Source organism: Adiantum capillus-veneris, chromosome 16, assembly GCF_014529385.1.
Source record: "Adiantum capillus-veneris isolate H3 chromosome 16, ASM1452938v2, whole genome shotgun sequence".
Lineage (NCBI taxonomy): Eukaryota > Viridiplantae > Streptophyta > Polypodiopsida > Polypodiales > Pteridaceae > Adiantum > Adiantum capillus-veneris.
The window spans coordinates 101,897,757-101,912,369 of record NC_140946.1 but is presented as its reverse complement, the minus strand read 5'-3'; positions in this window follow the sequence as shown (position 1 = coordinate 101,912,369).

Below are 14,613 nucleotides of genomic sequence, written 5' to 3'. Positions count from 1 at the left end.
CCCTCTGCTTCTCTCCAGCGCTGGGCACGTTGCTTCATTCTCTTTCTAGGTGTTATATCTTGAGGAGGTGGAGATTCAACAATCCTTGATGACTCTCGTGCCCTACCACCATGCCCACTACCAGAAGAGTTCCTGGAACGGCCAGTTGTTCGTGGCCGTTTTCTTATGCCTTTAAGCCATGACGACTTCTCACATCCTTGGAGGGTGTTTTTGTTGGCAGGCGGATGCTCTTTCGCGGTTTGTTTGGTGCACGCCATTTCGTTGGTAAGAGCTCACCTGTTCTTAAGAAATGAGTGATTTATGAGAGCATGCAATATTTATAAGGGCCCATTTAAAAAGGGCCCTGTTCACACTAATTTTTTTAAAAGAAGTATTATTTTTTAAATAAACATGTCGCTAAGAGCTGGACCCTGCGTTCACGTTTAGTGACTCGCGCAGTATCCACTTTGATCCTTGTCGCACTCTGCATCGCCGCCATGCAGCATGCTTGGTGGGACCTTGCGACATTTGCCACTTGTTGCTATGCTCTTGACGACTCCATTTGCGCACTTCAATAGCAATCTTGGATTGTCGCGCACGCTCCATTGTGCGCTTACGAGAAAATGTTGTGCGAAAAAACCAGTTGAACATCTCCTCCAAATAATTGGATTGCACCATTCCACCACCATGTCGAGTATTTTTGAAGTGCACTCCCATTGCTCGATAATGGGACTTCTCCATGCCTTGAGTGCTAAAAATTTCAAGCAATCCATACTTGTGCATAAAAAAAGCACCATGCACAAACAAGATATGCTGTTCACATGAGTAAACGATCCACATTATTAAATAAAAACAATCCCTTGTAATGAATACACCATGAATGACTTACCATGTAATGTGTGATGTTATTTTCACCCCAAGAAAGGGTGAAGACCTTGGTAAAATCCGCCAAAGCTTCTTGAAATGATTGACGTTGTTCTTCTGTTGTGCTGTTAAGGCCCATAAGCTTGGCCATTTTATCAAAATGGGCCCAAACTTGCTTGCGCTTGTTTGCAAGCTCGCCATTTGAATCATTGTCAGTAGTAGCTTTGCATAACTCCTTCCAAAGCTCCCAAAGGTTACCTGCCTGCTGGTTGGAGCTGTTTTGAGCATCATATCGACTTGGCTTTCCTTGGGAAACTCTCTTCAAAAAGTGTCTAGTTTTTTGTCCACTCATTGACACTTGTTGAGCAATTTCATGGGCCTCCCCTATGTTCTTTGCAGCAACTATAGACACATTCCCACCGTGATAGCCAATGGAATTCAAGAGTACCTCCACTCTTTCGATCGCTTCCTCGGACTTTTCCAACGGTTTCATTGTGAAAGCATAGTCAATGTGGAGCTTCAATAGCCTATCAAAAATGCGCATGAATGCGTGTAATGTACAAAAATGTACATTCAATAGAGGAAATCGAAAGATTGGATTCCAAGCGTGGTCCTTTTGATCACGGTCTGGGGCATTGAGCATGGGACATCTCAGAATAGACGCTTCCCATTCTCTACCTTCATCTCCGACATCACGACAATCTAACCCTTGTTCTCCATTCCCTTGCCATGGAAGCATGTAACCGGCCTTTGCAGTGCTCTTATGTGATTTTTGTCCATTAGGTTTGTACCCTCGAGTGCAAAATGGACAAGGCATGAGAGAAGAAGCCCCTTGTTTGCAGCCAAGCAAACACTTTATGGTCTTCAAATCCCCACCTAAGTGCCACTCCACATCATAACTACCAAAGCCCTCAATCTCCAACTTCTGACCTACAATTTGGGGGTGTATTACTTCTGTGATCCATGGAGTTCTCTCAAAAATCCATGAAAGTACTCCATTGGTCTCTTTGGGCACCTCAATAGCACCCAACCACCAAATGTCTTTCTCTCATTGCACGCTAAAAGATAGGGTGGGATATGGCTTGACTGAATCCCTTCGCTTGGTTTGCATAAGGGCCTCGTTCATTAGAGTGACACTTCGCCTCTCTAGCCTTCGGCCTTTCACTATTTGACACTCATCGAGTTTCAGCACAAAAGCGACTTTTGTGCCAAGCACTACAAAATAAATAGTGCTAAGACCTTAAACTTCAGCGTTGTGAGCGGGATGAAAACACACACAGCGCCTCTATAACGACCCGACACACACTCTTGGGAAGATACACACACAAACTATGGGGCACCACTAGGCTTACACAACACACCTGGCCGAGACAGGGAACACACCTCTGGAGTGAGAAGAGAGAGACTATCCACTTGCCCACTCCACACAGACACACACACACACACACACACACACCCAAAAAACTCAGCTCAAAAGAGGATAATTTCTGATGTTTAGATACAATTGAGCTTGGGCCAACACCAATGGGGCAAATAGCTCACACAATATGGGTAAAATAAGCCAGATACAATCACAAACTAGAGCAGAAACTTCGCTCATAGGAGAAACTTACACAGAAAAACACGAAGAAAAGAGTGAGGAATTTGGCAAAATGGACAGCGCCATCGCGTCCGGAACGGCCCAAAACCCCAGTCTACAATGTCAAAGTGCTCAAATCCGACCTCGGATGAGCAGTTTTCGGCCAAAATAGGCTCCAAAATGAGCAAAAACACACCTGCGGCTGTTCCTCCTCTCTGCTCCACATTTTTTCTGCTCTTCTCTCTTTTTTTTTAGTTCCCACACTTAGCTTTATTAGTTGGGCACCCTTGGCCTTTTAGATGACCTCAAACGGACCCCGAACAGGCCAAAAACTGACCTCGCAGTGCATAGTTGTCACCTTTTTGCATCATTCGCACACCTGGCACTCAGCTTTTTTCCAATAATGCATCTCGCAACCACGTGAAGTGGCCCCAAAAAGTGGTCCTCATGATGACCTTTCTGCATAAGTATCACAAGAAAACACCCACGTTGTGTCCGTCCTCATCCGCGTGCAAATATTGACCTCGTTCGCCCTCCTGACGCCGCTAGATGCCATCTGACGCACCTGCTGACCTCACGTCGTCGGCCCATGGATAGCTTCCTCGAGAAGTTTTACGTGCTACCAACTCCTCCTTATTGTAGAAAAAACACACTAGTATTGATAATAGTGAAAATCGCTGCACTAGTACATGCTGTCCTACCTGTACACATGTGGGCCCCACATGACCACCTGGCTAAGGAAAATGGGCAATCCTTTATTTGATGCACCATGCATGGATATGTACATATGCGCAATTGCTTGCTCCAAAAAACTCCTGACATAATTTACCCACCCCCTAGCTTGCTAGAGCATTCATGCTCAGCAGCAGTACTAGTAGATACTCATTCCACCTGGATCAAAAGGCCAAAGGCATATCGCCTGATTCACAAGAAGCATCATAACACCACACCTACATTTGTCAACAATCAACCAAAATGCACCATAGGCATATCCAACTAACACATCCGCCCTTTTTGGAGTTCCAAAAGCATAAATATTGCATGCCACATTCAACCCAACCGATAGAGACAACTCAAGTGACTCATCACCTGGCATCTTAGCTTCACCAGCCATAGCAACAACCTGCAAATCATGCACCCAAGTAGCTAAAAGCATTGTGTGAAGGTAAAGTTGTTGATATCCAAAGCACAAAAGTATCCTCGAAGCACACATATCCCTAGCATAGGCATCCACATAGCTGAGATTGGACTCATATATGCCAAACCCCATCTCATCATCATAAGCATACTCATCATCACACATAACTTTATCCACATCATAATCATGGCTAGCACCACTATCCATAGCTTCTAGTATGGGTTCATCAGTCTCCAAGAATACAAATCCCTGCTTTAAACCACAATCATGCTCACAAATCGGTTCAATCACTGCACATACATCAAAATATGGCTTCAAAACAGGCTCCACATCCAACAAATCCACAAAATGGCTCTCAACCTTGCCCTCTTCCCTAATTTCCAAGGAGCTAGTATCCAAAGATACGTGCTCATCATCAATAACCTCAACCTCAACCTCACACTCACACCCAGAATCACAAGGTACACAAGTAGCCAATGCATCCTCTTCAAGACTTTTCAATCCTGTATCCAAAGCGTTACTCACCTCTTTAGGCTCTTCCATAAACCTATCAACCTGCAAGACCTCTTTACGCTTCACAATAGACCTTGGGAAGAAACGAGAAACATCATAGGATAGGCTACTTTTCACCTGCTTAGGCTTAACTTCATCTTCCATGCCAAATCCATCTTGCACATGCATACCTGTACTGATACCATGTTCCTCAAGACGCTTAAACTTCCATTCCTTGTGCTTTGCAATGCATACCGCATCTTCAAAAGACTCGGGCCTCTTCAACTCAACCTCGAACCGCAACCAAGGTGACAAACCATCAACAAAAGAACTTTTCTTCAATGAATAAGGGGGGGTCTCATCCTTAAGAGCAACACACCAACGAGTCCATAAATCTATAAAACTTTGTACATAGGCATCAACACCTTGACAAGAACCTTGCTTAAGAGCATTGAGCTCATTCCATATTGCATTTGCATCTTCAAAAACCTGGAAACGCTCTTAAAAAGCTTCTATAAACTTGTCAAGACTCAAACCATAAGAAGAAGCCACTGCTTCTTTAGCTTCCAAATCCATGAACCAAACACGGGCCTCATCTTTCAAAAGCAATCCAAACAACCTCAAAATCTTCTCCTCATCACACATATTGTTGCTTATGCATGCCACCTCGACTTGCTCTAGAAAGTCTTCCGCATCTTCACCACTTCTTCCATGAAATTCCGGATAAGAGAAAGTCATGGCTACCCAAGTTACGATGCTTTGAGAACCCCTTCGAACACACGTACAAGAACCCAAAACTTTTGACTGACTAAATTCCCAGAAACTTCAATGGAGCTCAACTTTAGATAAGGACATACACATGCACATCAAATGAGTTTTCATAGTTAATCATCGGAATGACAACAGGAAAAGGACATTCCAGGATCTCTCTCAATCTTCTTGGCCCAAACATAAAGACTATGCGCTGCTGGAAAAAGATCTTCCTGGACACATGAACATTAATCTGAATTCTTTGAGTTAAATGAAAAGGAATGAACTGAGGTCCATTTTGATCATCCATTAAAGCCAACCATGAAGCTCCCAAGAAGGCACACCTGACTTATCCTCTGATTTTTTGCCCAAATTTCAGCAGCATAACAGCATAAATGGCTTAAAATACCAAAAAACCAGCCATCATAACTTGGGAAAATTTCGACAGAGTTTCCCCAGAAGTAGAGCAATGAGAACCCAAAATATAAACTGTATCTGTATGCATAAACTGTCAACAATAGAACCCGAGCATCAAGTAGGACTCACTAGTACATAGCCTATGGAGAGGTCACAAAAAGGGTGCTCCAGCTACCTGTATCACCGAAAGGATCTCCACATTTGAAAATCCCCCAGCTCAATAAAAACCTCACGCCATCGACCCTCACACGAAGGCTAATGCAAATCGCATATAGTCAAGTCTCAGAAATGACTATCTTCCAAACCAAGTCTCAGTAATGGCTGGGACTGCCAAATAAAACCAAGTATGGTTCCACAAAGGTGTACAATGGAATTTTCCACAAGTAACGTACAATCGAGCAGACAATGCGCTCAAGTAGGCGCCAAGTGATGCATACCCACAACAACTGCAAGTGACACCACTGCTAGTATATCACTGTACTCCAGATATCTGTACCTGTGTGAATCACCTGTACCTGTACCTGTACCTGTACCTGTCCCTGTAACCTGTAACCTGTAACCTGTAATCGGCAACCTGTAATCCCGAATCTCGAAGCTTGAAGCTCGAAGCAGAAGGTACTCGAAGAAGATCCTCCGTGGGGGCGCCAAAAGAATGTGAGCGAGATGAAAACACACACAGCGCCTCTATAACGACCCGACACACACTCTTGGGAAGATACACACACAAACTATGGGGCACCACTAGGCTTACACAACACACCTGGCCGAGACAGGGAACACACCTCTAGAGTGAGAGGAGAGAGACTATCCACTTGCCCACTCCACACAGACACACACACACACCCAAAAAACTCAGCTCAAAAGAGGATAATTTATGATGTTTAGATACAACTAAGCTTGGGCCAACACCAATGGGGCAAATAGCTCACACAATATGGGTAAAATAAGCCAGATACAATCACAAACTAGAGCAAAAACTTCGCTCATAGGAGAAACAGCAGGAAAAGAGTGAGGAATTTGGCAAAATGGACAGCACCATCGCGTCCAGAACGGCCCAAAACCCCAGTCTACAATGTCAAAGTGCTCAAATCCGACCTCGGATGAGCAGTTTTCGGCCAAAACAGGCTCCAAAATGAGCAAAAACACACATGCGTCTGTTCCTCCTCTCTGCTCCACGTTTTTTCTGGTCTTCTCTCTGTTTTTTCAGTTCCCACACTTAGCTTTATTAGTTGGGCACCCTTGGCCTTTTAGATGACCTCAAACGGACCCCGAACAGGTCAAAAACTGACCTCGCAGTGCATAGTTGTCACCTTTTTGCATCATTCGCACACCTGGCACTCAGCTTTTTTCCAATAATGCATCTCGCAACCACGTGAAGTGGCCCCAAAAAGTGGTCCTCATGATGACCTTTCTGCATAAGTATCACAAGAAAACACCCACGTTGTGTCCTTCCTCATCCGCGTGCAAATATTGACCTCGTTCGCCCTCCTGACGCCACTAGATGCCATCTGACGCACCTGCTGACCTCACGTCGTCGGCCCGTGGATAGCTTCCTCGAGAAGTTTTACGCGCTACCAACTCCTCCTTATTGTAGAAAAAACACACTAGTATTGATAATAGTGAAAATCGCTGCACTAGTACATGCTGTCCTACCTGTATACATGTGGGCCCCACATGACCACCTGGCTAAGGAAAATGGGCAATCCTTTATTTGATGCACCATGCATGGATATGTACATATGCACAATTTCTTGCTCCAAAAAACTCCTGACAACGTCTATGATAAGAATAATACCAAAGAAAAAAGTAAAGTGTGTCACCTTCTTCAGGTAACTCGTAAAATCTAAGCATGGCTTCTTGAAGCCGTCTAAGATCCACAAAAATATTGTTCCACATTGTGTAAGGAAAGCCCTTCTCCGAAGGTCTTATGGATTGTTTCTTACCTTTTCCCCTTGTCTTTGCTGTGCACGAAGCATAAAGGGAAGTTCGCATTGTGTCCTCAATGTGTAGGTATGTCCCAATGCGGGAGAACACATCTTCGTTTGTGGCCTTCTTTGCGAGATTGACATTGTGAGGAACGGGAAATAGGTTTTCCACAATGCCATGTTCTTTGAGGGCATCCTTTAGGAGTTGAAAAATAGCCTGATAGGCTTTGGTGCTGATTCTAGCCTCATCACAAGCTTGTTGAACATCATCATCAGTAACCACATTTCTAAATTTACGCATAAGGTCCTTGGTGACTGCATAGTAGGAAGGTTGACTCGATTATCTTGGCTTGTTCCACCGCATGCCATTTGGATGAAGTTTCTGGCAACAAATAAACATAAATGTTAGAAAATAGTGTGAAGTAAGAATGCATCATGCAAGTAAAGACCAAATCACCTTGTGGCTGTAACTCGTCATTTGCGTTCTCCTCCGGAATGTGCAAGAGTTTCAATGGATGAATACGGGCATTTGCGTTCCCTTGCACCAAGGGGTGTTTCTTTTGAGTATGTGATGGTGTTGGTAAGCTTCTGGATGTGGGACTCCTTTTCTTGCATTTGTTGTTCAAGACTTTTAACTACCCTCTCCGAAGAGGCAAAACTCTCTTGTAATGCCGTCGTCTTGAGGTAAATAGCTTGACATTCGTGCATCCACATATGCAAAGAAGCACCTGCACCCATACACAGCCGCTTGCAATAGCCTAACAAGCCTGCTTCTCCCCTCCCAAGAAATTGAAGAAATGTGGAAAGACTATTAAACGGTGGATGGAAGTGGCTTATAGGATCGTAAGGGTACAAATGGCCATCCACCCAAATGTCAACATTGGTCTCACGAGCGGTGCGACGTTCCTGTGATGACCTTTGATCACCCTCACTAGTGGTCTTCGGTGCAAATGCCGTGGGTAAGCGAATATGTATGCTGTTGGTGTGCGGAGTACGTGGTGGTGGAAGCAAACCATTTGTGATGTCCGTGAGCACCATGGAAGCTGTTGCGTGAGGAAGCAAATGAGGAAAAGATAGAGGGGGAAGGGTAGAGAGGCCGAGCAGGATGGGAGGAGAGAAGGAGGGAGGGGGGGGAGGGAGAGATTGGGGAGGAGGAGGAAGGTAGGGGCAGAGAGGGAGAGGAGAGGGAGAGGGAGAGAGGAGGGAGGAGAGAGGAGGAGGAGAGAACAAAATGTTTATTACTTTTTGGGGGAAAAGATTTTTGAAAAAATGGACTTTCTAAGCTTCTGGGTTAAAAAATGGGTCAAAAAATGATTTTTGGATATGTATATATGTTGGGAGGGAGTTTTAAGTAAAAAATAAATAAAAATGAAATTTAAAAAAAAAGTCAAATTTTGACTCTTTTTGACCCACGGAATTGCTGATGTGGACACACCCCTATGCTTCCTTCACTTTAAAAAAAGCTAGAGAGAGAAAGAAACCCTTTAGGTCCACATCCTACATTTGTCTAAAAAAAAGGCTAGAAAAGCCTACTCAAAACTACCTTCTTCAATGCCCTTGCCCCCTAAACCCCATACAACATTAGCCTTAATCCCTAAAAATTAGGATTCCTTACAAGGCCCATCATGCAAGGTTCATATTTCTCCTAATGGAGAGAGAGAGAGAGAGAGAGAGAGAGAGAGAGAGAGAGAGAGATCCTGATGCTTTCCTTCCTTTGTTTTCCTAGCCAAGGATGAGAGCGAGAGAAGAGAGAAAGATTCCCTCTTCTCCCTTCCTTTGCTAACCGAGGACGAGAGAACGAGAGAGAGCTTGAGAGATCTTTGCTTTGGTTCCTTCCCCTTCTGCCTTCGAGCTTCCAACACTTCACACATTCTCAACCCCTTCCTTTCATGCCATTGTTCAATTCCCCCTCCTTGTTATGCTTTGTTTTCCCCCCTTCTGCTCTTGTTTCACTTTCCCTATTATTAGCCCTCCCAAAGCAACGATGGTGCCATCGATGCTAGGACCGTGGGAAGCGGGCATGATGACATGGCAATCCATTGTACCAATCACAACCAAATGCACCATGAGTGGCACCAGAGCGAGCGCCCCAACCTGTTGCTTGATTCTCGTTTCTAAGGAAACAGCGTCCGATCTGAGCACGGCACCACGTGAGCTTCTTCTCCCTTCTTTGTTGCCTGTGCACTGCTCGCCATTTTCTTTTCCCTGGCTTCACACACTTAGGCTTTAGGGTGGCCATAGTTTTTTACCTTGGGTGGCCATATGGGGTTATATTAAGGGCATCACATTTGGGGATACATGACAACTAAAGCATCGCCAAGCACCACATTCTCTCCACCAGGTCACAGTCATGTTGGCGTTTTCTCGCAATCAATGTATTCCAAGAGGCGACATTCCAAACACGAAGCTCAACAATAACTTTTTGTGCTTTCCTAATGGCACCACATTTGTCATACATATCATCCAAAGCGATGTTAAGCTTGGAATTCGGCTCCAAAGGCTTTTAACATAATTGTAAATTAATACGAACCTCCCTGTTTGGCATATGTGTCGACCAAAGCTCTGCTAAGAACATCATGTTTTAGCCAGCCAAGGAATTCAGTTCAATTGGAGCATTAGCTATCAATGCACTGCAGAAGATTCAATTCTGAACAAGATATGCCTTGAGCACTTATTTTACCATTTTCCAAAATCTGGATGAACCTCAAAACTCCCAGATGGCACACAGACCAAGCGAACCGGTTGGACTGGTACGGAACCGACCCTCGGTGAATCTTTAATGTCCAATATCTTGGCAATCGTAAATTCCATCACTGATCTGAAAAGACCAACGCGCTCCACAAAGTGAGCACTTCATGCCCATGCATTCATTTCATTTATGTCCCCTCAGCTACAATTGCCCAATCTAGTACGGATCTGCAAACTTCAAATTACCATAACTTATTCTCCGTAGCTCCAATCGACGAGCCATAAACACAAGCCGGTAGAGCACTTCAAGCACTATAGTTTTGGATCATAAACTCCCATCTGTGCTAACTTCAAGCATACTCTTTTTTAGCATCATCAGGGAATCTGTTGGCTCTTTAAAGCCACATTTGGCATACATTAACCATAAAAATAGCTTGTTACCAAGCGCTAAACACTGATCATTAATCAAATAAGATTCAAATAAGCTGGATGTGCATTTTTTTGGCATCTTTCTTAGCATGGGAGTGTACTAGTCTCAATTCAAGTCCAAGACTTAAGGGATTTGCAGGGATTTCAAATTTCCAAAATTTGTCAAAAGTATCATACTCTCTTTTAAGGAGTTCAATGCAAAGAGCAGAGGGGCCAGAGGGCATCCTTGGTTGGTCGATCTTCTAGTTTCAAAGGACCCCAAAATTCTATCATTGAATAACAACTCAGATTGATTGTTTGCACTAAGAGTTTGTACAAGTGTACAAAGGCTAGGCCCAAAGCCCAATGGTATCATGACTTCTTCAATGTATGACCACATAATCCTATCATACGCCTTGTCTAGGTCTATCTGAAGAAGGATGCACTCCTGCTTCATGAAGGCTGCATACTCAATGCCAACCATTTTTGCCAAGATATTGTCATAGATTGACCTTCCTTCGATAATTCCGTGCTAACGAGGGGAGATGATTTTGTTTAAGAGGGAGGAAATTCTAAGAGAAACTCCTTAGCAATGATTTTGTATGATAAAGACATCGTAGTTATGGGCATCCAATGCTTAAGATGTGATCAACAAACCTATTTGAGAAAAGGTTTGACAAGCCCCTGTTCACAATAAGATTCAATGACCCCTTGATTAAATCTTGGTTAACCACTTTTGTGACTAGGACCTTGAGGTCATCCCAAAAATCCGTGAAAATGTCAATGGTTAGACCATCCCAGCCAGGGGACTTTTCCTTCCCAAGAGCTTGTAACACATGTGAGCACTCATCTTTAAAAAAGGCAATCTCAATGCGAATGGTTTCTACATGAGGAACTTCCCTATTGATATTCTTGAGCAAGGTCTCTCTAGCTTCCTCTACTTCTTGAGAGTAGGTCTCAAGTTGGCCTATTATTTGGCTAAGATGATCAAGAATCATCTTAGCCATTTTGCCTTGGTCTTGCCTAATTTCCCCATTCTCATCTCCGAGGGAGAGGACGGAGTTTGGGTTTTCTTGATTTTCAAGGCCCTGAAAAAGTGTCCTTGATTAGCTGCCTTTTACTGGAGAAAAGTCTCCCTGGATATCAATCTCTCTTTCCTGACCTCTTTGAGCTATTGCTCGACCAAGGTGGCTTAATCTTCCTGCCACATTTTGTAATCTTCTTAGGAGGCCATCCCAATAGCCTTTTTGGACATTAGACAAAAAACCTCCTCTTCAAGCTTCTTCCACCGCTGTTCCTGGCCCTTTTTCATCCGAGGGCCCAAGCTTTTGATCGCTTTTTGAATGTCTCGAGCAAAGATCTACCATGCTTTAGGTTTTGCTACCTTAATATCTTATTGAGTTTGCTCAAATCTTTATTGGAAAGCCTTCTAAACAACGGTTCTTGGAACATGTGTGCTTGAATAACAAACAACTTCTTACTCCCATGGGGGATTGCCTATCTCCTTTAGCTTTCTTGAGTGCCATGTGCAAAGATAGATGGTACGACGGGCTCTTCGTTGTCAGCACCATTATCTCAAAAAGTGGCGAGATTTAGTTAGCTTGGTGAGAGAAGTAGCACTGGTCAAGTGGGGAATCCATGCTGGCATACTGAAGGATTGTGTATGTGAAGCCCGACGTGATGTTCCAGGTGCCCAACTACCACAAGTCCATCATAGTCCATTTCTCGCAAAGGCCCACCCATTTAGATTTTTGAGAGCCTGCCAATAGATTGGTTGATGCTATTATTTCTTTGATCTTTTCCACCAAATTAATGTCACCCATCAGAAGCCACTCTCCTTCAATAGGGGAGTCCCCAAAGTGCATCCACAATTTTTCTCTATCCTTGGCATTGCATGGACCATACATGCTTACTAGAGTGATAGGTTGATCTTTCCACAAAGGATCATTAAGGTTGGGCTCCAGGTCTTTGTCCACAATAGAGAGAACGCCACTGAACCCATCCACCCCCTCTCCATAGAACACCAATGTCTTCCCCACTACCTGTTTTCTTTTGATGGGCTGCGAGCATCCACATGATGTTATGGATGGCCTGGCAATTCACTTCCCTATCCTTTCTAACATCCTCCTAGAAGAGGACGTGTTTCGTCCGGGTCTTCAATCCTTTCACGTTCCATGATTGTATATCTAGAACTTCCATCATTGGATGAGCGGAATGAGTTCCTCAAGCTCCAATTCTTGCCCATTCTCCTCGCCCCTAACTACAAGAGAATCCGAAGGATCACCTCAGTTAGGGTTTTTTTTTTCTGGAAGCACTTAAAAGGGGTTGTGAAGTGGGACAAGTTCCACTTTTAAGCTGAATGGGGAGGGGAGACAAGCCTTTCCCTTTCCAGTCTCCAGTACCCTCTAGTGACATAGTATCCCTCGCCACTGCTTTCACTCTTTTGACCCTTTTTAGACATGGATCTTTCACAATCAATGAAGTTGCTATAGCTAGAGGCTTATGTGTAGACAAAATAATAACGAGGAGTTCTCATAACGTGGCCTTTGGGGGATATTCACTGTGGAGTTATGTTTCTCCACAGTCTTGTCTTGTAGTTTGGTGGTCTCCTAGTCGTAGACCATAGCCTCTCTTTCCTCCCTTAATCTTGTCCCTTCGCTACACTTTACATGTTTCTTGCTCCCTGTTTGAGTTGTTTCCTTGGTGGTGTTCTTAAAGCTACCTCCTGATCTAGAGTCTTGCACTATGGGATGGGTATTAATTTTTACCTTCATCGGGCACAGTCTGTTGCAAAATACCAAAATTTGTTATAGTCAAAGCAATTCCCAAAGTAAGCTCAAAAATTAAACGGAATGCTCTTCAACCCAGCTTCCACATGGATCATCATGCTCTTTGGTTGGATCTTAGATATGTTCCACCCTTAGCACACCCTATTTGGGGACTTGCCTAGTCCCCTCTTGTTGGGGACAAACAAAGGGGTCCCCAACTACCTGAAAAATAACTTGATATTATCCTAGAGCGAGGTAGGAAACCCTGCAAATTCAACCCAAACTGGATGGATCCCCTGGAGGGACGTTAGGGAAATTTTGGTCTCTCAAATGGGTCCTATAACGACTTTGACTTTCTCCCTCTTGTCCAAAACGGGCGCATGGTAAAACATTTATAAATAAATCAAAACTTGTTGAACCTTTTGGATTTAGAACGTACTCATCGAGATCTATCTATTGATATAAAGAATACCATCAGATTGTTTATATTCTAGAAGATTCTAATTTTTGATATGACAACTCCATCTTATAAATGGAATCTCTCCCCACATTTCATCTGCAGTGGGGAGGCCACAAATTCTATGAATCAGCTCCAAATTTATCGGAGTTTGGGGATTTAGAACCTACTTTCTAAGATCTTTCCAATGATATGTTGGTTGATAGGGATTTGACAAAGTGCTTATGTACTTCATCGGGTTGCCCACTTTGGACAAGAGAGGCAAAGTCAAATCTCCTTATAGGGCCCCTTTGCTCGAATAAAAAATCGGCTCCTAGGGTACAACACAAACCGTTTTCCTATTGAATAGGAGGTGACTTTTCTCCAGAATCTTTGAAATCTTGGAGTCCTCGTTGAACCTAACAACAAGCCAAGATCAACAAACTAGGAGTGACATGTGAGAGTGTTCTTTTAATGAAAATAAGGTTTTGCTCAGCCCAGAATCCCTTCAATATTAGTCAACCTATGAGAAGAAGCACCCGCTCAAATTGGGAAAGGAAAACCTACTAGCCATGTCTTCTTCCCATGGTGACTCATCTATGCAAGCCTTGCAGAGAAAGTGAATGTGCTCTAACCTAGTGATGGTAAAAATTACTCAAGTTTTGTACTTTTAATGTGTAGGCACAGGAAAATGCAATTGATGACATTGAGAACTTTATGATGGCTCCTATTGGTAATGTTGATTACTATCAGATGCATTGCTCTCTTGCATAGACATCGAAAATTCGGATACACTACGCCTTCATACCACTTTAGCCCTTTGTAATACTGGTCAATGCTTTGGAGAAGGTGTTCGAGCAATCATTGACTACGACCTTGTTGAGGCATCTATACTAATAGATAAAGGGGGAGGGAATTCTGGATCCCCCCCCTGCCACATGTCAACCCCCACTCATTCCGGCCTCCTCCGGCAGTGTGGACTACAACTGAGCGCGTTCTAAGAGAGAGAGGAGACTTGGAGAAAGGAGCTTCATCCGGTAGCTTCCACGCCTGTTTGCCCTTCGCGAAATGACACATTAGAGGCCCGGCGGTAGAGAGAGAGAGAGAGAGAGAGAGAGAGAGAGAGAGAGAGAGCGAGAGGCGTTGAGTCCTACAGGCGGCCTGCAATT